Here is a 23,271-nt window from a genome sequence, read left to right as displayed (position 1 = left end):
AGTACACTATCTCTTGATTTTGGCATGTCTAAGAGTTTTTGTTTGCTGGTTATTGTGGATGTTACATTGTTTAGCATTGGATTTTGTTGCCTTTTTAAGGCAAATATGGTGATAAATTTATTTATTTTTTACTTTTTATTGAATTTATTGAGGTAACATCCTATATAATAAAAGGCTAATATGCAAATAGACCAAACGGCAGAACAACCAAACAACCAAACAACCAAACAACCAGTCGCTATGACATGCACTGTTTTTTCATTGATTTTCAGAGAGAGGGAAAGACAGAGAGAAACACCAATGTGAGAAAAACACATTGATTGGTTGCCTCCTACACAAGCCCTGACCAAGGCCCTGGCCGGGGAGGAGCCTGCAACCTAGATACGTGCCCTTAGCCAAAATCGAACCCGGAACCCTTCGGTCTGCAGGCTGACACTCTATCCACTGAGCCAAATCTGCTAGGGCAGAATCATCATACTTTTATTAGTATCTATGAGTTGTTGTTTTTTTGCTTAATCCCTTTACCTTTTTCACCCATACCTCAACCCCCCTTCCCTCTGAGAGTTGTTAGTCTGTTTTCTGTATCTATGTGTCTGTTTCTATTTTGCTTGTTTATTTAGATTCCACATATAAGTGAAATCATATGGTATTTGTCTTTCTCTGACTGTCTTATTTTACTTAGCATAATACTCTCTCGGTCCATCCATGCTCTCACAAAAGGTTAGATTTCCTTCTTTTTTATGGCTGAGTATAATTCCATTGCATATATGTACCACGGCTTTTTTATCCACTCATCTGCTGATGGGTACTTGGGCTGCTTCCAAATCTTGGCTATTGTAAATAATGCTGCAATGAACATAGGGGTGCACATATTCTTTCGAATTACTGTTTTGGGTTTCTTCAGATATATTCCCAGAGGTGGAATCACTGCGTCATAAGGCAGTTCCATTTTTAATTTTTGAGGTAACTTCATATTGTTTTTCACAGTGGCTGCACCAATCTGCATTCCTACCAACAGTGTACTACGGTTCCCTTTTCTCCACATCCTCACCAGCACTTGTTGAACAGCCATTCCAACAGGTGTGAGGTGATATCTCATTGTGATTTTGATTGTTGCTTTTCTTTAAAGACAGTTGGATTCGTTCTGATAAACTGTTAAATTACTTTAGTTTGATTGTTTTAAAGAATTTGTAGAGTGGTTCTAGAGTAGCTATTATGGTGGAGATAGTTTAGCCCTCACTACAAAAAGAATGTGACCTTCTGGGATGTCTATTGAATGATCTGATTAATCAATGAGGAATCTCCAATTTGGCTGGTGGGAACTCAAATAATTCCAAGCCCTGTGTGAATAATGAGCAGTTAGCTCATGATTCTGGTACTCTCTGCCTGAACTCAGAGAGTTTTGCTCTATGTGTGTAGGTCTTAGTGTTCAGCAAAAACCCAAGGGGAACTCTACACAGATTTCTGAAGCTCATTTTCTATTTAACTGCCTCCCTTCTGGAACTTCCAGCCACCTCAGATTCTTTAAAATCTCATCTCTATCTCAACTCAGCAAAGTTGTTGTGTTCTCCTTGACAACCTTCCTGTTCCACAAGTCAGAATGTGTCTCAAAGCAGTAAGCTGAGGTGATCATATGGCTCAGTTTATTTCCCTTCTCTTGGGGGAAATAATAGGCCTGTTATGTCTGTTGTCCAGTGTCTGAAAAAAAAATGTGTATGTATCTTGTAAAGTTTTCCATGTGCTTTAGATGAAAAGGTAAACCTAGTTCCTATTACTCCATCATGGCCAGAAGTGAAATTTCACCACACATTTTAAAGATGAAATTGGCAAGCTAATTCCAAAATTTATTGTAAAAGCAAAGGATATAGAACAACCAATATAATTTGAAGGACTTATACTACCATATTTCAAGATGGGCTGCCAATCTGCAATGTGGTATAGTACATGAATAAACCATGCATTCTCAATGGGAGTGATATCACCCCCAAGGGGGTAGAAATTGGTTTTTGGAGGAAATTTAAAAAAATTTTTTAATATAGCCGAAACCAGTTTGGCTCAGTGGATAGAGCGTCAGCCTGCGGACTGAAAGGTCCCAGGTTCGATTCTGGTCAAGGGCATGTACCTGGGTTGCGGGCACATCCCCTGTAGGAGATGTGCAGGAGGCAGCTGATCGATGGTTCTCTCTCATCGATGTTTCTAACTCTCTATCTCTCTCCCTTCCTCTCTGTAAAAAATCAATAAAATATATTTAAAAAAAATTTTTAATATAGAAAGCACATTTGTACATAAGGTACATGAACAGTTGTATAGTATACCTTCGATATTAAAAGTTCATGGGGGAAAGGGGCAATTAGGAATAAAAATATCTAGAAAGGCTCTTCAGGGGTGTGATAATGAAAGATGTTGAAAAACACTGGAATAGACAATCAGATAAATAAAAGACAATTAGATAAGTAAATAAATAGAAGAGAAAGTCCAGCAATAAACTCAAATCCGTCAATTGAATTTTAGTCAAGCCAACAATGAGGAGAGTCTTAACAAATAGTGATGTAACAACTAAAATATATATTCAGAAATAAACATGAGAAAGAAAATGAACCTCAATTTCTCTCTTACTCCACTCACAAAAATATACTCACAATGGCTCATGGTTCAAAGCACATGAGGAATCCAGACTTTCTCTAAGAAAACACTGAAGAATATCTACACAAACTTGGAAAAACAAAGATATTTTTAGAACACTAACCATAAAATAAAATACTTATAAATTAAATACTTAATGTCCTCAAAAGACACCATTAAGAGAGTGAATAAATAAGCAGCACCATGGTGTCAGCAAGAACAAGCACCTCACAAAAGGCGGTAAAATGGGAGCAGTAAGAAAGTAGTTGGTCCATTTTCTAAGAAAGATTGGAGTGATGTGAAAGCACCAGCTATGTTCAGCATAAGAACAATTAGAAAAACACTGGTCACGAGAACTCAAGAAATCAAAATTGCATCTGATGGTCTCAAGAGTCATGTTTTTGAAGTGAGCTTAACTGATCTGCAGAATAATGAAGTTCCATTTAGAAAATTCAAGCTAATTAGTGAGGATGTTCCATGGCATGATCTTACCCATGACAAAATGTGCTCCAGGGTCAAAAAATGACAGACCACGATTGAAGCTCATGTAGATGTAAAAACTATCGCTGGTTATGTGCTTCATCTATCCTGTGTTGATTTTACTAAAAAAAATGCAACAATTAGTTTTGGAAGACCTCTTATGGTCAGCATCAACAGGTCCATCAAGTCCAAAAGAAGATGATGGAAATCATGACTGTAGAGGTACAGATAAATGATTTGAAAGAAATGGTCAATAAATTGACTCCAGATAGCATTGGAAAAGACATAGAAAAACTTGTCAACCTATTTATCCACTCCATGATGTCTTTGTTGGAAAAGTCAAAATGCTGAAGAAGCCCAAGTTTGAACTGGGAAAACTCATGAAACTCCATGGTGAAGGTTAGCAGTTCTAGAAAAGCTACTGGGGATGAGACAGCTGCCAAAGTCGAATGAGCTGATGGATATGAACCCTCAGAATCTGTTTAAAATTCAGACTTTTAATGGTGACAATTTTTTTAAATTCCATTTGTTAAAAAAAAAGAGAAAGTGAATAAACATGCCACAGATTGAGGAAAAAGTCTGTAACATATATCTGATGAATAAGTCATATACAGAATATATAAAGAGCTCCTACAAAAACAATTAAAAGAGTGATAATTTTTAAAAAACTTGAACAGTCACCTTTAAAAAAGGCAAATATATAGTATGGAACCAAGATGGCGGCGTAGGTAAAAGCCCATACTCATTGCTTCCCACCACATCAAAATTACAACTGAGATATAGGACAACCATCATCAAGAACTGCCAGAAAGCTGGCTGAATGGAAGTCCTACACTAGAGAAGTAAAGAAAAAAGCACACTGAGACTGGTAGGCAGTGCAGAGGCAAGGAACAAGCTGATCCGGCATCCATGTGTGCTGCTTTTTTAATTGGGAGGGAAATCATCTCTACGGAGGCCGCCCATGAGGAGCAAGGGGGTCCCAGCCCCACACCAGAAGCCCAGCTCCATGAACTGAACTTACAAGGTCCTGCTTCCTCTGAGCTCCAGCACCAGGGCAAGGCTCTGGGGGACACAGACACATAGGAGGAGGAACTGGATTGTCTGGCATCAGAGCAGGAACTTGGGGACAGCTTTCTCCTAGATGGAGGTGCTTGCAGGGATCATTGTTCCTACGATGGAACTTCCTCGGTTGCAGGGCTGACTGGCAGCCATTTCTGTTTGCTCTGCCCTGGTGATTCCCTAAGACCCCCCCTCATCCAATTTACAACCTCACCCAAGCTATGAGCAGCGGCTTTTGCATATGAATGGCCTGTCCTTACTCAGACTAAAATGTCTCCAACAAGCTGCAGCTGGGTCAGGAAGCCACAAACCTATCAATAAAAGGCCCAAGACCCACACCAGCACCAGCCTGCCTTGCTTCATAGATTAGCCTCATCTGGGCACTTCCAAACCTGATATAAAGAGGAGGAATCTGCAGATCTGGTGATTGCACCTTCCTGGAGACCCAAGAGCCAATGTATCCAGTGGTCAGTTGCAGACCATACCAGATTACAACTCTACACTTCCATAAGCGACACACTTAAGGGGAAGACTCAGTGAGCACCAAACCCCCAATGAAGCAAGTCCTGCTGCATAGGGATGTTTCCTGCATAGTAGCTCTCCCACTGTAGTCACAATTGGTCCTCACAGCCAATTGGCCTAGAGGTCAAGTCCTCCCAGTGACCCCACGACATTTTGCGTAGCAGCCAGGGAGGCTCCCTACTTATATAACTCCCTTCAAGAAACAGCTTCCCATTTCCCATTCATCTTCAGGGAATGCAGTTAGTTAACAGATTCTAGGGGCTCCTGTGAGAAATTCTGCCTTTTTTTCCCCCCTAGAGGGGAGCTCAGAAGGGTCCTTATGCATGGATTATGAATTTTATCTAATGGGTCTGTCTTGCACATGAATCCTCAGCTCTCTTCCCAAAGACTACATTTTATTTTACCTGTGAGTCAATTAACAGCTGCATAGCCCCTAAATTAATATCTCTGCCCATTATGCTGTAAAACCACTCTCGTTGGCTTGGAACACTGTTAAGTTTTCAGCTTCTCACCATAGGAAGGCTTTGTTTTTTGAAGGAAGGAAGGAAGGAAGGAAGGAAGGAAGGAAGGAAGGAAGGAAGGAAGGAAGGAAGGAAGGGAGGGAGGGAAGGAAGGAAAGTACTGCCAATCCTTTGTGTTTGGTTTGCGTTGTAAGGCTAAAATTAAGAAAGAAAAAAATAGTTTTTTGTCTCTTCAAATTTTTTTTTCTTTTCTTTAATGGAATATATTTTTTGAAGGCTTTTGTCCAAATCTCTGGGGTCTATAGAAGTAAAGGGTTTCTGGATTTCTCATCTCTCATTGATTTTCTGAAAATGCCCAAAATAAATAGTGCGTCCTATTTAGACTCTAACAACATTGCCATGCTCTCCCCCAATTCCTGTGTGGTCTTTTCAGGAAAGGGTAATTGCCCTGTGGCTTCCCCACTACCATTCATTTATTCAACAAATATTTATTCAATATGTACCATGTGCCAGGCATTTTAATGTATATTTCATTTTATTAAGACAAAATAAAACTAAAGAGTAAAATTAAAGCAAAACAGAATTGTCGTGTGAATTTTAAAACTTGGAATAAAAAAGGTTTTTTGTTCTGTTTTCTAGCAATAGGTCAATGGAAGGTTGTGTTAAGTGGGTGTTAAAAAAAAAGGGAGAAGAATTAGATAATCTGTTGTGCTCTTAACGCTCTGTAGTATAGAGGAAGCATCTATGCCAAGCTGCATCTCAAACCACCTATATATGCATCCTCAGTCTCCTCTCACATTTTAGTAAATGTCAACCCCATTCTTTCAGTTGCTTAGGTAAAACTTCTTAAAGTCCTTCTTGACTCTTCTCTTTTACATCCCCTATCCAGTCCATCAGGAAATCCTATTGACTTAACTTTCAAAAAATATCCAGACTCTAACCACTTATCAATGTCCCATGACACTGTAGTCACTATCATTTTCCCCTGGGTTATTGCCATACCCTTCTAACTGATTTTCCTGCATCTGCCCTTGGCACCTACAGTCTACTTTTAGGGGTACCTAGAGTGCTACAGGGTTACCCCTCTACTTAAGCCCCATTGTCTCCCTATCTCTGAATAAAAATTGAAGTAAAGCCTTCTAATGATGTTCATGATCTGCCCTCATTTTCAATCTAACCTTCCCCCCCTATTCTCTTCTATTCATTCATTCTGCTCTCCCCTATAACCCTCTCAGTCACTGAGCATGTATCTGCCTCCCGGGCCTTTGCACTTGCTAATCCCTCCCTGGGCCAATCTTCCCACAGAGATTCACATGGCTTTCTTCCTTAACTTTCAGAGCTTACTCATATTTCATTTTTTCAATTAGGCCTCCTCTAGTCACTCTGACTAAACTTGTGCACACCCTCTCCCCTCCCTCCAGTCATATATATCTGATCTCCGTTTCTCTTTCAGTTTTTTTCCTTAGCATTGATATCTATCTAAAAACCTGTATACTTTACTAATTTATCTCACTTACTGATGAACAAGATTGTAAGCTTCATGTTGCATGAGATTTTATCTCTTTTGTTCAGTCCTGTATCACCTAGAACACATTTTAGTACATAGTTGGCACTCAAAATATATTTGAATAGAACGAATCTAAGATAATATTAACAAAATTCCAGTGTAATGTATTTTCTGTACTGTAAATTCAAAATCATATTTTTGTTTTTGTTTATAAACAAAAATCAATGGTGTATAAAGCGTATATGCATAGCACTTTAATTTATATATGTATTTTTAATTTTTATTTTTTTAAATATACTTTTATTGATTTCAAAGAGGGAGAGGGAGAGGGAGAGGGAGAGGGAGAGGGAGAAAAAGATAGAAACATCAATGATGAGAGAGAATCATTGATTGGGTGCCTCCTGCATGAACCACACTGGGGATTGAGCCCACAAACCAAGCATGTGCCCTGACCGAGAATTGAACCATGACCTCCTGGTTCATAGGTCAATGCTCAACCACGGAGCCACACTAGCCGGGCTGTGTTTATATCTTTTAAAGGGCCACACTTCAACCATATGCAAAAAGTCCTACTTTTAAAGGTCTCTATAGAAGAATATTTCACAATTTGCTTAGTAAGTCTAATATTTAATTCTCATCATCAAAACCTCCTTTTTATTCCAGCTCATTTGCTATGGTCTGAGTGTTTGTGTCCCCTCAAAATTCATATGATGCAATCCTAATGCCCAATGTGATAGTATGTGGAGGTAGGGCCTTTGGGAAGTGCTTGGGTTTATAACAGTGTATGGTATTTTGTTATAGCAAGTCTGACCTTTAAGCCTTTACTTATTTCTTTGTGTCTATTTTTAGTAAAAATGGGTGGGATTGGCACTTTTGTGAATTGTTTTCTTCTCCAAATCAAACTCCTCCTCCAAGGTTGGATTCACTAACTCTTTAGTCAGTTCTTCTGTCAATTATATTCAAGATTGGTATCCTTTTTAGTGAGGAATTCTCTCTTGGGCACTTTAGAGAGACAAATGGAGAAAAACTTCTTATTTGCCACTGCAATCTAACCTCATAATTAATACAATGACTGGGAATTTGCTTTATATCAATTAGGAACACAATTTTAAATTTATGCCAAAAGCACATGCATAAATATTATAAAACAGCTCCATCTGTACCACCACTGTCCTTACTCAGTCCCCAGACTCCCCTGAGCTGACTTCTACAGCAGCCCCCCTAATAGTCTTGTCTCACCACAATCCCTTCAAATTCCCCTCCACACTGACCACAATCAGTCAGAAGAAACTCTAGATTCTTCAGGGTGGCAGAGAAGGCCTTTCTTGATCTGGCCTCTGTGTTCCTGTCCAGCCTAACTCATCACCTAAAACACCTAGGCCTGTACTTTAGGTTCTGCTTACTGAATTAACTAGAGTTTCCTGTGTATCCACCACCTCATAATTCCTTTTTTCTGATGTTTCCTTTGCCTAGACTGTCCTCTCCCAATTATCTGCCTAACTACCAATCATCTCTTGGCAGAGGGATCTTTGAAGGGACACAATTCAGAATATCCCTCTTCCCCATCTCAGTTCTGAATAAATTGAAAAGCAAAGTAAAAGATGAGGGTTTTGATAGCACTTGGATTACTCTTGGAGCCCAGATTGGAGGTCATGGTGTTAGGTCTGTGAACAAAGTGGGGATACTGATAAAGAATCCCAGAGTTGGGCAGCCCACTGCAGCAGCACTGGGTGGGACTAAGTCTTGCATAGTGGCTGAGGGGGAGCCAGTCATTTCCTTTTCACAGAGGGACAGAGAGTGGGTAAGAGGCAATGAGAGGCCAGTTGTTTGTTGCATTCTAATCCTATACCTCTTACTTTGTTTTCAAATATTGTTTGGCCAGAACTTCTGGTATTATATCAAATATTATGATATATCAACCAACCTTTAAAGTTTCTCTGTAAGGTAAAATATTGGCTATAAATTATTAGCAGATAGGCTTTATCTAGGGAAAAAATTTCCAACTTTTAGTAAGTTTATAAAAATAGTCTCTTATAAATTTCTTTTTCCATAGCTATTTGAATAACAGACTTTTTTCTTTTAGTCACTTACTGTGTAGATTTTCTTATGTTAAACCATCTATGTGTTTCCAAGAGGAAAAACTTCTAGATCATATTGCTGTTTTGTAAAAAACACTGATTGATTCCATTAGCTAAAAATTTTATTCAGAATTTTCTCATTTATATTTATGAGTCAAGTGGACCTACATATTTTTTCTTTCTTATATTGTTTTCATCTGGATTTGAAATCAAGGGTTGACTGGCTTTATAAAGTTACTTAGGCAGCATTCCCTTTTTTCTGTTTTCTTTTTGGGGGGGGATAACTCATATAAAGTTCAACAGTTCTTTAATAACTTGGTAAAACTCAACTATAAAATTGTAGAAATGCTTTGATTACTATGAAAATTTAACTGTACTACTCTATTAAACTTTTCTATTTCTTCTTGGGCCAATTATACTCTTTATATCTTTTTTCTCAAAATTCATATTTTACCTTGGTTTTCTTGTGGTTATTTTCTTTTTCATTGTTTTATTTTAACTTTAATATCCTCCCTCCCCTTTTTTTCTTTGAGATTACTCTGTTGTCCTTTTATAACTTTCTTGGTTGAAATCTTAGCTCATTTGTTTTCAGACATTCTTATTTTTTGATAAATATATGTAAATCTTTTTAATTCCTCTACATTCCACATTAGCTGTGTTTTGATTGACTTAGAGTCACTCCCATTGGTGATGTGGCTGAATGCAGGAGGCCTGACATCGGACAGAAGAGACTGACAGCAGTGTGTTAGTCACATATACTCATACTCCAGGAGAGGAGAGTACCATACACCATGGAGGAAAAGTAGAGTTGTGCTTGGTAATAGAGTGAATGAGCAGAGTCGGCCGGAGGCTGGCTTTGTAGCAGCAAGGGGTTCTGGAAGGAGGATATGTGATTGGCTTCCTTGAATAACTCCATGAGCTGTCAGGGGAGTGAAACCCATCTGGCTGAGGACAAGGTGAGGAGCAGCTATTCCAGCTGATAGGGGAACAAGCCAAGTGGGGAACCTTTCCCATTGCAACTTATCTGGTGAGTGTAGGGAAACTCATGGTTAGGCCTTTTGAGGCCTCTCCCTTTCAGATGTCAAGGTAGTACATAATAGTGAATATTAATTTCAGACCTCACACCACAAGCTAAATCCCAGATTCCGATATATAGTGCTTTCTATTTGTTTTATATACTTTCCTATGATTGCCTCTTTAACCTAAAGGTTATTTAGTAATCTATATCTATACTATCTATCTATCTAGTTTCCACACATATAGCACTTTTATTATTTATTTATTTTTTAAAATAAAAATGTCCATACTACCCAAAGCAATTTAATGATTCAATGCAATTCCTATCTCCTTTCCCATGGGATAGGCAAGTGCAATTCAAAGAGACAGCTCTTGACAAAGAGTAGTGACATAGGCCAAGATATAGGAGAAGGAGAGAGGGAGGAAAAAATGCTTAAGGGCTGACCTACTGAATGTGGCTTTTATCACTTTCCACCCAAGCTAGACTGATGATCCAGGGCACAAAAGGGCCCTCTTCCCTGGGCTGCCATGCCCCTCATACTTGGACCTAACCTCCTCTGTCCTCCAGGAGCTTCTCAGAGTTTCAATGGCAGATCCTAGGATCCCTTGACCTTTTTCTTTTTCTTTTGGCATCAACAGGAGTGAGTTAGGAGAAAGCCAGCACCTAGAGATAGTTCACTCTCTTGACAGAACCAGCCAAGCACTTCCTAGGTACTACCAACTGTATCCCAGTCCTCACTTACAAAATGTGTCTAAGAAAACATGTATGCCCAGCCAAATTTGTTAAAGCTGAGTCTTTCAACCAGAAAGTTTGAGCTCTACGATGATAGAAGAGGGTATTTCACAGACCTGAGGTGGCAATTTTGTGCCAGTGTGTGTAGCTTTTTAGAAAGAATATAGCCCTGGCTGGTGTGGATCAGTTGGTTGAGCATCATATAGTGCACCGAAAGGTCACTGGTTTGATTCCCTGTCAGAGCACATGCCCAGATTGTGGGCTCAATCCTCAGTAGAGGTATATGCAGGAGGCAACTGACGGATGTGTCTCTCTCACATCAATGTTTCTCTGTCTTTCTCCCTCTCCCTTCCTCTCTCTCTCTCTAAAAAAGAAAAAAAACAATAAAAATATTTTTAAAAGAATATAACCAGGGGAAGATGTTATGATCTTCTTGACAAGTACATATACCTCAGCCATATTTACTGGCTTTCAATAACCCTGTAGAGAACTTTTCATTCATTGTCCTCTTTCTTTGCTTCTTTTCTTTCCCTCTCCCTACCCTTCTCCATCTCTCTTTCTCTCTTTCCTGCCTGCCCTCCCTCTCTCTGCATGTAAAATAATCAAAAGCTGCTTGCCCTCGGGAATGTGAATCCATGCAGTGGGACTCAGGTGAAGCAGATGTGCAGCAGGAAGTTTGGTGGAGGGGCAAAAAGAAACACTTTCCTCCATGGTCAGAGGATTAAATCTAGACAAGGATGACTGATTTGACTCCAAAATTCAAATGTTGTAATGAGATTTTTCCAACAACAATGGATGACTCTTATAAGCAAAGAATTATACGGTTCTTTGCTCTTCTATTTGTAATGTCCCCTCTGAATTCTACCACCAACGTGTTTCTTGCCAGAAGCACGCCAGATAATTGGGTAAAGACAGCTGGATTAGTCACTTCAAATTACCTATAGTCTACAAAAGAAAAAAAAATTACCAGAAAGCTGCAGTCAATTTTTATTTTCTCCTAAAGTGAAATGTGCAGGGGTCTATTCAGAAAATGTTATTTTATTTGCATTCTACCTTTATGTAAATCCACAAGAATAAATGGTTTTCAATGACATCATCCTCCCTCCTTTCTAAGTAGATAATTAGCTGGCTGGTATACTTTCCAAAAGAAGGATTTCACCAAATAAGTGAATGCAAATGCATAAAGCATACACTTGCTGAATAGAAAAATAAATCACCCCCAAAAGAGAAAGAATATACCTGAGCAACTGCTTCTTAAGAATAATGATGTTATTCATTTACTTCAGATTTTCTTGTTCAGATATTCTCAATTTATTCAATTAAAAAATCATTTTTAAAGCTATTCTTTTGCATTTTCTTTTTTTGTTAATTATCCCCAGAGAATGAGACGGAGGAAGGGGGGGGGAGAGATAGAGAAACATTTATGTGAGAGAGACACACATTGATTGGTTGCCTCCTACATATGCCCCAACAGGAGCCGGGGATCAAACCTGCAACCCAAATAAGTGCCCTTGACTGGGAATCAAATCAGTGACCATGCAGTGCATGGAACGATGCTCTAACCACTGAGAAACACCAGCCAGGGCCATTCTTTTGCATTTTTAACATCTAAATTTCATTATGACCAGAACTTATTTCAGCTTATTAATTTTTCCTTCAAAGTATGTTCTAGTAATTCCTTCCTCTCTATACCACTATCACATCCTTATCCTCTGTATCAGTTACTATTACTATCAGAAATACCCTAAAATTCAATGGCTTAAAGCAATTATTTTTCATTTATCATGTATTTGTGGGCTGGCTGCTCCCCAGCTCTCTCTCTCTCTCTAGGCTACTAGGACATGTTTTTCTCTTGCAGAAGCAAGTCCAATCACACAAGTGCTTCTTAAGTCCCCACTAACGTTCTATCCAGAGACAAAGGGTGGGGGATGAAGAGTGGGAGAGAAAGGGAGTAAATATTTGAAACACTTATTTAACTTACATCTCCTTATTCATATATTATGGCACACCAACCTCTTAGTTGCTTGTGATACCTGCAGAATTATCTTTGTCCAATGTTTCCTGTATGCATTTCCCACATTAGTCTTCCTTAAAATCATGAATGGGTCACAATTTCCAACTGTACTGTGCCTAAAGTCTTCCTATCATTCAACATCCTTCATAATTTGGCCATTCTTCATTTTATGAACATACATCTGCCACTCCAATGACTCCAGACTAAAATATTTCACAAACCTCCTATGCCTATTCTCATCTAGGTACCTTTGTTCATTCAGCTTCTCTCACCCTAAATACCAACTTCTCTGCCCAGTCTTAATTACATCTCCTCTACAAAGTTCCCTAGGTAATTTTCCCTAACTAGTCTCCCTTTTATGCTATTGAATCAATGTGTTACTTCTCCCATGGGAAGATTTGCTATTCATTTATTGAGTCAACAAAGTTTTACATTGTATTTACTAGGTGCCAAGCATTGTAGAAGGTGTTGAAGAAAACACAGTGAAAAAGACCCAGTCCCTGTCCATCATGCTGGGTGATAATCTCTTAAGGAATATTAGAGTGTGATAGAGCTGCAGAGAAGTGAACATAGGGGGCCTGGAAGTACACAGGAGGGGTATTTAATCCTGTCTTGGGACACTTTAAAGATATTTGGAGAACAAGTTGTCTGTGGTTAAATCTGTATGATGAGAGTTATTCAGGTGAAACAGGACTATTAGAAAGCATTAAGGATAGAAGGAACTAAGACAAGGAAGAAAGAGCCAGTGTATTTGGAGAGCTGCCCATAATCCAGGGTGGCTGGGGCGCTGAATGTGAGACAGGATGAGGAGTGAGATAAGCCTGGAGAGGAATGCTCTGTATAAAGAATCTGAAACTCATATGAAGGCAGCAGGAAGATAGGTGGTGTGTTTAAATAGGGGCATGACACAATCAGATTCGTGTCTGGATTTTTCAAAATTAAGATATAATTGAAATATAACATATTTGTTTTGTGTATAAACGTGATTCAATATTTGTATACTAGAGGCCCGATGCATGAAATTTGTGCAAGAGTAGGCTTTCCTTCCCCCGGCTGCCGGCACTGGCTTCCCCCTGGCACCTGGGACCCAGGCTTCTCTGTGGCCTCCAGCAGGCACCTTGGACCGGGCTTCCCTTGCAGCCCCGGCTTCATCCGGAAGGTTGTCCGGTCTAATTAGCATATTATGCTTTTATTATTATAGATACTCTGAAATGATCACCACAGTCTAGTTAACATCCATCACCACACAGAGTTACAATTTTTTTTCTTGTGATGAGAATTTTTAAGCTCTAATTTCTTAGTAACTTTCAAATATACAATAAGGCTTTATTAACTATAGTCACTATGCTGTAATTTACATTCCCAGGATTTATTTATTTTATAACTGAAAGTTTGTATCCTTCACCCATTTTGCCCACCTCCCCACCCTGCCTCTGGCAAACATTTATCTGTTCTCTGTATCTATGAGTTTGTTTTGTTGTTGTTTAGACTAGATTCCACATAAAGGTGAGATTATATGGTATTTGGCTTTCTCTGTCTGACTTATTTCACTTAGCATAATGCCCTCAAGGTCCATGCAAATGGCAACATTTCCTTCTTTTGTTACTGCTGAATAATATCCCAGTACTCTCTTTCTTTCACACACACCATTTTCTTTATCCATTCATCAATTGATGGACATTTAGGTTGTTTCCATATCTTGACTATTGTAACAATGCTGCAATAAATATAGAGGTGCAGATATCTTTTCAAGTTAGTGTTTTGTTTCCTTCAAATGAATATCCAGAAGCAGACTGCTGAATCATATGGTAGTTCTATTTTTAATTTTTTGAGGAACCTACATAGTGTTTTCCATAGTGGCTACACCAATTTACATTCTCACCAATAGTGCACAAGGATTCCTTTTTCTTCACATCCTCTCCTTTTTAAATCTTTTAGAACAGATTCGTGTTTGAAGAGATCACCTTAGCTGCTCTGTGAATCATGGATTAAAGAGAGATAAGAAGAGAAACAAGTCAGTTCAGGAGACTGTTATAATAATCTGGGAGATAGATGAGTATAGGACAAACCAAGGTAGTGAGAAAAGTAGATGATTTCAGAGATATTTGGAGGTGGATTTAGCTATTAAATGAAATAAGGGTGCAAAGTAAATAATGGAAACTAAAATTACTGTTTATTCTTTATATCTTGAGAAATGAAATTTCCTTGCTGGAAGAATAATTTACATATATATATATATATATATGAAATTAAGGCAGAGTTACAGTTTTATATTAATATGAGTGATATTGGAAAGTTGCCCCAAAGGAAATAGTATCCATAGAAATGACAGCTACACACTCAAAGGAAGAAACTATGTACTTGGGGGTTTGCAACATATTCAATTACTGGGCAGATCAGCGATTTGAGACCCTTAGCAGTGAAAAAATCTCTTAGATCACTCCATCACACCCCATTCCACACCGGGGCAGGATTCTTTTCTCTATAATGTTCATAGGACTCTGTTCAGTCTCATTTAAAAAGTTTTAAGCTTGGAGTTTTTAATCGCCTCCTTTAGAAGACTCTTCCCTTCTATCCTAGGAAGTATGTCCTTAAGGGAAATTCACTGATACTTAACCCATATTTTACTTGTTATAATTTCCTATTACCCTAATTAATACCTTTCTCTGAGCCTTTCCTTGTGACTCATCCACAAAATATCACCTCTCCTTCTGTGGTGTTTTCACCATTCAGATCCCTTGCATGTGGACAGTTATCCTGAGTCTCTAGTCAGTCTTAATAGTTAGGAAATGTTTAAGCCTGTAGTACTAATAAATCAGCTCAAGGTATAATTAGAGGCTTAACTCTGTGAAGAGAAGATGTAACCCATTTGTTAATAACATCACTTAGGTCTTTTGAAAACAGTCTTGCCTAAAATAACCGAGTCAAATTAAGAACTAGCCTTAAACAAAAAATCAAAATAATGGCCTTCTAGAATATTATAAGCCCAATTCCTCCACTGAAAGTACAGCTGAGAATGCTCTGTAGCTTTCTTCTAGTTGTCCCAGAGCCACGTTGACCCCTAGCTTCTCCAAAGTCAGTTAAAATTCAGATGTAATTAGCATTCATTGATGTATTAGATGCTTTTATTTAATCCCCACATTATACTCATTTTATAGCCAACTACAACAAGGCTAATGGATCTTAAGTAAGTGCCCAAGGCCACACAGTAGAAAGTGATAGACTCAGGATAGACCCAAGTCTTTTGACTCCAAATCCTGAGCTCTTGAAATTTTATTCAGCTGATTGCGAGATGGTAAGATGAGTCTCCACTACATCAAGAGGCCTTAGCAAAATATTCGCTGTGTTTTCTATTGTGCCATAAGCATATGGGCATTAAGAATAAACATGTTTATGGGTATATAAGAGCCATGAAATTCATATTCTCCACCTTGTACTAATACATACCACCTTACCCAACCTACTTCACATTGCTCCTATTCTGTTCTTTTACATTTTGGCCACTGCCCTTTGTTATTGATGAAGTGCTCTGAAAAGTTTTGCAAAATGGCACAGTAGAAAGTGGCTAAGCTCAAAATCAAACACAGTCTCTGGCTCCAAAGCCTTTCCTTTGTTGAAAGTGAACCAAGGAAGCTCTACTTTGCTTCCTCGTAGGGAAGTTGGGGGAAAAATAACCTATGAGTGGTTGCAACATGTTTTGCAGAGTAAAATATGCTAGTGAAGAACTGATAGTATCGACCTGCTCCATAGGAATTGTACTTATGATGAGTTTTAAGGTTCACTAAACCAGTTTTTCTGTTGTGTAACTCCTCCTCCTGACACTCTCCGAAATATGCAATGCCATCTCTTATGTATTGTAATCTGTTCAGTGATAGCTAGTGCTATTTCTACTGCTATTTGGAAAAATTACGTTTAAAATTAAAGTTAACATTTTTAATGAAGAGATCATTCTGTAGAATTATATAAAATTTCAAAAGAGCATGTAACCTGACAAACACTACCTCAGTCAGGTGATCAAAGTCAACATCAACAGTGGTAAGTTATGTTGATAGCACCCTTGATATCATGGGATGCAAATGACATTTTATCTCTGTGGTCTTGCTCCCAAAAATTGTAACTCCAGTCTAATCCTGAGAAAAACATTAGAAAAATATCAATAGAGGAACATCCTACAAAATACCTAATAGAGATAGAATTAGAGGTAGAGATAGAGATAGAGCTAAGACCAAAATACACCTCAAAACTGCCAAGGTCATCAAAAACCAAGAAAGTCTAAGAAATTGTCACTGTCAAGAGAAGCCTAAAGAGACATGATGACTAAATGTAGTATGATATCCTGGATGCGATCCTGGAACAGAAAAAGGACATTAGGTAAAAGCTATGGAAATCTGAATAAAGTATAAACTTTAACAATAATGTATTGATATTGGTTCATTAATTTTGACAAACAGACCATACATACTAAGGTAACATGGTAATAATAGCGGAAATGAGGTGTAGGCTATTTGGGGTTCTCCACACTAGCTTCATAGTTTTCCTACAAACATAAAACTTCTAAAAAATAAAGTTTATTAATAGAAACAAAAGAGCATATAAGTAAAATTTTGCTTTGAATAAGTTCCTTAAAATGTATATTTTTCCTTCTGCTTCCACATTTCTTTAAAAATCGCAAGGATGAATAAAGAACAGCATTTTAAAAGAAATTCACAGGAAATGTGTTTATCATGGAAGTGTAATAAATCACTTTTCCCATCCTACCACCATAAATAAAGATTAAAATTTTAGGGTTATTTTTCTTTAGCTTTATTATTAATTACAATCTTAAAAAGTAATTTTTCCATTTGTAAAATAGATGAAACTCTACCTTGAAAGAGGTTTATAAAGCTTAATGAAATGAAATAGGTAAGTAGTACCTAAGAAATTACTTTAGAGCTAACATTCTAATATCAGAGCTTTTTAGAATGATTCATTGTTATCCATTTTAACCACTGACTAGAAGATTTGACTCTCTTGTCAGTGAAGAGGCCTATAATAATTTTATTCCTTTGTTAGATTTTCTTCGTACAAGTGAACACGACATGGACTCTGCTTAAATACCAGGACATGCTGTCACAAGCCGGGGGCAGAATTGCATAGATGGTCCACACCCTGGCTCCGGCTCAGTTTTTAGAATCCAGGACACAGTGTAACCAAGCAAGTCACTGTTTTATGAATCAGCCCCTCCACATGAGGGGAAGACTCCTTGGCAACCTGGCAGTGCTGCTCTAAGGGAAGAGAAGTGATTGCCTAGGCCCTAGGGAGAAGACATCAAGACTACCACACGTATAGGCTTGCTCTACCCAGGACGTGGGGAATTTTGCTTCGCTTGGAATCAGCCCCAGAATTCAGAAGTAAGCTAACTACAGCTTGCTTTTTAATATCCTAAAAATGCATGCTTTTCATAAGATCCTAGGTACTGGCTTTCATATTTGTGCTGGCTTTGTCTCTGCTTGCTATCCCAGAGCCCTTGGGGTTAACACACCATTGCTTGATCTCATCAGGTAATGTGAGGCAGAGTGAGGCAATCAGCTGTTCAATGCAGTCACTGGTGTGCATGTAGCAACAACCCCACATGTAATCAGAAGTCACGAGACAGTAGGGCGACTGCAGGTTCTGAAAGAAGACCTGATTAGGTCAATGCCAGAAACTAAGCAGCCTGGGTGGGGTACGGTCATCACCTTTGTGGTGTCTGTTGTTCTCATGGCTTCTGTTATCAGTGCCTGATTCAAGAGAAGTTCACCTGGTGGGACCACCAGGAAATAGGCAAGCTATTCTCTCATGGAACTGCTGGGTCCAGTCTTTGGCCCAAGGTAATTTTCAAATGCTCCTTTCCTTCTCTCATGTAGGCTCAAGGGACTCGTGGTAATAAAGACTTATGACTCATGGTAGCTACTGACAAGAGTTTTATGGAACATAAATTCACCAGGCTCTGTAGCTTGACTTTTAATACTATATGACTTGAAAATTATACCTCTGAATCCCATAACCTGTATTCCTTTTCTCTTTAATACTGTTCCTATTGCATCCATCCCTAGAGATTCCTCTCTTCTCATCTCCAAGACTGCTGTGACTCATATACTCCTTAGGTCTTTCCTATTAACTGCATAGACATGCACTCCATTTCTGCTTAAGAAGTTTAGACTGAATATGACAGGAATGTGGACACCAAAAAAGAATGTAATAAGCATGGGAAAAGTTGTTAAAGCTAATAAATTATTTTAAAATCTTCCAGTCATAGTCCCTAATTTGAAGTTGTATGATGATACCATTTGGCTTTTAGTTCTTACTCAGAAGAAATTTTTAAAAAATGTTGATCAGGTTCCTATTTGTGGCTAGTATTTATTTTTTAGGAACTTTCAGATGCATGTAACCAAATTCAGTGGGCATTTTCATAACACAAGAATCATCCCCATGAACATATTATTGGGATATGTATATCTCTATCCAGAATTCTCTGAATGCTAAGGAGCTAGTCAGTTAATACACTAAAAAAAAGGGGGGGGGATTTGGCTTCAAATTTTATTTCTATCATTTGACTCACGAGAGTAACTAACCAGAATTTTATTGAATAAAATGTGATTCTGGAACAAATGCACAAGGCTCTGTGGCTTGGTTTCTAATTTCATTATTATCACTCTACTCAGCAATATTGCTAGTACTCAAAGCTAGCCTAGGTCTTTCGTCCTCAGTCAGTTCTTATATACAGAACTTCTAAACATCTAGCAGAGTTTAGGCTTATGTTCTATAAAGTCACCAGAAAAGTTTATTAATTTATAATGTAAAGTATTTATGTTAATCAAGTTAATTTTTTCCCCTCTAGGTATCCACTTCAGAAATGAACTAAAGACAGCTATAAGCTTAATGACTGTAGAGCCAGGGAATAAAACAGATATGGATTTCATCAAGATTAAAAGATTTTTAATGTTAAATATGTGAGGAGATACGTTAGGTCATGATTCGATTCCCCGACAGGGCACATGCCCAGGTTGCGGGCTCAATCCCCAGTAGGGGCGTGCAGGAGGCAGCCGATAGATGATTCTCTCTCATCATTGATGTTTCTATCTCTCTCTCCCTCTCCCTCCCTCTCTGAAATCAATAAAAAAATATTTTTAAAACAAATAAACAAAAAACAGAGAATGTTTTTAAGCTGAGATAGCTTGCTGAAACTTCCTCTTACAGTTAGGGCACCACAGAGGTATATCTATCCAGAATGCTAACTATTCCTGTTGTTAATATGGAACTCCTTAGTTTAGGGGCATACCTCAAAATTTTTACTTTACAATTTTCGCTTCTCTGGATGCCAAATGCACCCACACCTTTTCAATTCTTTGTTTTCACTCCCTTTGCACCCCTCTTACAATATTTGGACAATGTGTTTGACATTCCATTTAACTGACTCCCTATGGAAAAGAAGTATCTATGTATATTAATTGCTGTCAGTCCCACAATAGGACCTGCATTTTAAAAATATTTTTTGTTTATTTTCTAGCATTCATCTTATTTTGCTCTGTTTTCAATTACTATAATAGCATATGGGAATAACTCACCACACTTCAAATTTGTATTTATATCATCAATTTAATGGGTACCATGAGCATATATAAGAGCAAACTGGTATTATAAGATCACAAAGGAGCATCATACAGGATAAACACTGCTTTGTTCCTCATCTTATATGTGAGAATGGGAGAATTAATATATGATGACAAAATGGTGGGAATCTTGGTACTTTAATATGTAACAATAAATGAGGGAGTTTGATTGAATAAACCTGTCTTATTGTGATCAGTCATTACTGACTTGAGGTTTTAACTCAAGAGGACATTTGCTTTGTTCGAAATATAGTGCTGACAAAGCTTTGATAGAATAGCAGGGAAGCACTTCAGGGGGAAAAAAAGTATTGTAAAAAATAAACATATTGCAATTAATACTGCCTATGAAATATTTTTACTTAAATTTTAGAAAGATCTTATGATCAACAAATGGTGTTGGGATAACTGGATATCCACATGAAAATGAAGTTGTACCCTTATTTCACACAACATATAAAAATTACTAGAAATGGATCATATACTTAAATGGTCATGACCTTGGATTAAGCAATGGTTTCTAGATGTGACCCAACAGCATAAATGATAAAAGGAAAAACAGATATGGATTTCATCAAGATTAAAAGATTTTTAATGTTAAATATGTGAGGAGATATGTTAATTACCTTAACTGTAGTAATCAATTCACAATGCATATGTATATCAAATCGTACACCTTAAATATACACAATTTTTATTTAAAAGATATACAAATAAAAAAGGATTTAAAACTTTTTGCTTCAGTGGACACCAAAGTGAAAAGACAACCCACAGAATGGGAGAAATTGCCAATCATATATCTCTGATAAGGGACTTGTACCCAGAATATATGAAGAACTCATACTCAACAATAAATAAAACAAGTAACCCAATTTAAAAATAGGCAAGGGATTTAAATAGACATTTCTCCAAAGAAGATATGCAGCCCAGCCGGCGTGGCTCGGTGGCTGAGCCTAGTCCTATGAACCAGAAGGTCACCATTCAATTCTGGTCAGGGCACATGCCTGGGTTGCAGGCTCAATCCTGGTAGGGGGTGTGCAGGAGGCAGCCGATCAATGATTCTCTCTCATCACTGATGTTTCTAGCTCTCTCTCCCTCTCCCTTCCTCTCTGAAATATATTGATATACAAATAGCCAATAAGCATTGATAAGATGAACAACATCATTAGTCACTAGGCATGTAGAGATCAAAACCACAATAAAATATTCTGGGGGAAAAAAACCTAATAAAATATACCTACGCCATAAAAAACAACACAATGAGATACCACTTCATACCCACTAAGATGGCTATAATCAAAATGACCAGACAATGACAAGTGTTGGCAATGTTGTAGAGAAACTGGAATCCTCATACATTGCTAATGTGAATGTAAAATGGTACAGTGCCTTGGAAACAGTTTAATAATTCCTCAAAAATAAACATTGAGTTAGCTTATGAGCCAGAAATTCATTCCACTCCTACTGGATCTACTCCTAGTTATATCCCAAGAAAAATGAAAACATACATCCACACAAATTCATAACCCAAGCGAAACAACCGAAATATGCATCAACTGATGAATAAATAAACAAAATGTGGAGTGCCCACACAATCTTATTTATTTGACTATAAAATGGAATGAAGTGTTGATAGTTATAACATGGATGAACCTTGAAACTATTATGCTAAGAAATCAGACACAAAGGACCACATATTATATGACTCTATTTGTATGAAATGTCCAAAATAGGGAAATCTATAAAGTAGATTAGTGGTTGCCAGGGTCTGGGGGAAGGGAAAATGGGGGAGTGACTGCTAATGGGTATTGGATTTCTTTCTGGAGTGGTGGGAATGTTCCATAATTAGATAGTGATGATAGTTGCAAAACTGTGAATACTAAAAAACATATGAAATGTTAAATTTTATGGTATGTGAGTTAGGTTTATGAAATATTCACACTTTAAGGTAAAGAAACTATGGTTCAAAAAGGCTGAGGACTTTATTAAGATTGGAGGTAGGTGGTATTAGACCAATAGTTCTCAAATTGGTGTGCAAATCAGCAGGCATCAACGTCACCTGGAAACTTGTTAGAGATGCACATTCTCAGGTTACACCCCAGATCAAATGAGTCAGAACCTCTGGAGGTGGAGCTCAGCATTTTGTGTTTTAACAAGCCTTTCGGGTGATAGAACACAGGTTTGAGAGCCACGGGATTAGTTAGTTTTAAAGCCTCATTGCTCTTCCATTCACTAGATTTGTAGCCTTTGGCAAGTTTCTTGACCTTTCTGTACCTCAAATTATTCATCTGGAGAAATGGTCCCTTAACAGGGTTATTACGAAGATTAAATGTTTAAACACAAGTATTGCGCTTGGAAGAGAGATTTCAGTTAATGAGTTGAGTACTCAATAAGAGTCAGCCCTTATTATGCAATAGCACTGAGATGACCTGGGAATCAAATGCATATCCCCTAAATGGGTGGATTTGGGGCCACATGTATAAGTTATTGCATGTTGATTGCATTTCAACATGCAATGAATATAAAACTTTTTGAAATAGTTTACATTCTCTGTTTCATACTGAGTCATCAAAATCCAGTACATTTTATACTTAGAATGCATCTCAATTCGGAATAACTGCATTTGATAGTCACCTGTAACTAGCAGCTGTAGTACTGGACAATGCACCTATGATTCAAATGCTGTACTCTTTTCCCTCTCTAAAGTTCCTGAGCATTCAGCTTGCAGTCTCTGTCTGAGGATTTTCAGAGTGGATGACAAGATGGGGACAGGTCATCAAGCATCCTTTCCTGACCAATCCTATCTTAACAGGTGATGCTGGGTTGCAGATGGAGCCTCTAACCCACATTCTTAACTACATATTATTACAGAGGGATGACCTGATAAAATGCCTGAGGTGAACCTTAATAGAGTAACATATTAGACTAGAGGCTCAGTGCACGAAATTTGTGCACGGGTAGGGTCCCTAGCAGCGGCAGGCTGCCAGCCGGGGCCTTCCTTAATTCCGTTCCACCTCCCTGGTGGTCAATGCACGTCATAGCAAGCGATCAAACTCCCGGTCGGTCAAACTCCCAAGGGGATATTTTGGCTTTTATATATATAGATTGCAGGCTCTCATATGGTGTTCACTGTTCTAGCTATAGTGTTTA

At 38.0% G+C, this 23,271-nt stretch overlaps 1 long non-coding RNA gene and 1 pseudogene across 1 annotated transcript; both read left to right on the top strand.

The window, feature by feature from the left end:
* The first annotated feature begins 1,600 nt into the window (after positions 1-1,600).
* Positions 1,601-3,588, top strand: LOC102441072 (annotated as a pseudogene).
* Positions 3,589-17,764: 14,176 nt separating this feature from the next.
* LOC111825155 lies at positions 17,765-18,760 on the top strand. Its single transcript, XR_002828284.1, has 2 exons — positions 17,765-17,883; positions 18,568-18,760. It is a non-coding gene; the product is annotated as an uncharacterized LOC111825155 (long non-coding RNA).
* Positions 18,761-23,271: the final 4,511 nt, after the last annotated feature.

The sequence above is a fragment of the Myotis lucifugus genome, unplaced genomic scaffold (genome assembly GCF_000147115.1).
Source record: "Myotis lucifugus unplaced genomic scaffold, Myoluc2.0 scaffold_15, whole genome shotgun sequence".
In the NCBI taxonomy this organism is placed as follows: domain Eukaryota; kingdom Metazoa; phylum Chordata; class Mammalia; order Chiroptera; family Vespertilionidae; genus Myotis; species Myotis lucifugus.
The sequence above is the reverse complement of the archived record's forward strand: the minus strand, read 5'-3'. Positions and strand labels throughout refer to the sequence as shown.